The 1221-nt window shown below is 32.8% G+C and overlaps 1 protein-coding gene across 1 annotated transcript in view; it reads left to right on the forward strand.

Moving 5' to 3' along the window:
* Positions 1-1221, forward strand: part of LOC106874658 (uncharacterized) — a 68483-nt gene that overhangs the window by 14077 nt on the left and 53185 nt on the right. The gene's annotated exons all lie outside the window — the stretch shown is intronic.

The raw sequence follows: 1221 nt of genomic DNA on the forward strand, positions 1-1221 counted from the left end.
ATATATATATATATATATATATATATATATAAAAGAGAGAGAGAGAGAGAGAGTTCCAAAAAATGGGTACACAGATTGAATTGTTGTAAAGTTAGTGTTTATTAATTTGGTAGAATTTACATGCAGAATTTGAATTTTTATGACTGCCTTTTTTCAAAATGATGATTGTTCTGATTTGGGCATTGCTGATTACATGAAGCAATCAAATTGCAAACATCAAGCAATATTTCATACTGTATTTGCATGCATTCGTACAATGCATTTTTTCCAAGAGGGTGCTGTTAGTTGAATCAGTCACACCTTATAATTTACAAGTGAGGGCTTAGTTTGTTGACCTTTGAAGGATGAAAGTCAGTCTTGTCAAGATTTGATCACAGAACATGAAATTATATACCATAAATTATCTTACCACAAAACTTGTTGAGTGAGTCACCTGCTAAAAATAGAAGCCATATCACACAAATTATATATCCTATCAACATCATTGTGATCATTTAATATTCACTTTTCCATGCTTGCATGCGTTCGACAGAATTTGTTGAGGCAGATTTTTTACAGCCAGCACAGAAGATTGGAAACATACATCATTGCTTGTATGGCTGTAATGTTTGCTTATAACCATCACCTGATGACAAAGCAAGGATACATACAAATACATACACACGTGTGTGTGTGAGGATTCCTGCAGTTTTCATCTACCAAATCCATTTACAAGGCTTTCGTCAGTTTGGGGCTATAATAGAAAACACTTGTCCAAGGTGCTGTACAATGGGATTGAACCTAAGATTGCACAGAAAGCAAGCTTCACACCCTCATGCCTACGCCTGTGATGGTTTTGGTTAGTACTGAACAGCCAAGGTTGAATCAGTGCTAAACAACATCACTGCTTCAAAGTGACAAAGCAAAGGTATCATTTAACAGTTATTAAATTACTAATTTGTCTAATTAAACTTCTTTGACATTTATGTTTATAACAGCATAAGAAACTAAACATGCATTCTTTTAATTAAGAAATATAGTTTTTATGATTGAATTATTGATAATTTAAATAATTTAATGTTTTTCTCATAATTATTTTATATTTTCATTCAGCTAGGTTACGTGTGTACATCTATTTATACACACACACACACACACACACACACACACACACACACATTGTCTGACAAATAGGAATATGAAACTCCGAGTAACAGTTCTGTGATAATTTTGCAGCTTTAA

The sequence above is a fragment of the Octopus bimaculoides genome, chromosome 15, assembly GCF_001194135.2.
Source record: "Octopus bimaculoides isolate UCB-OBI-ISO-001 chromosome 15, ASM119413v2, whole genome shotgun sequence".
NCBI classification, from domain to species: Eukaryota; Metazoa; Mollusca; class Cephalopoda; order Octopoda; family Octopodidae; genus Octopus; species Octopus bimaculoides.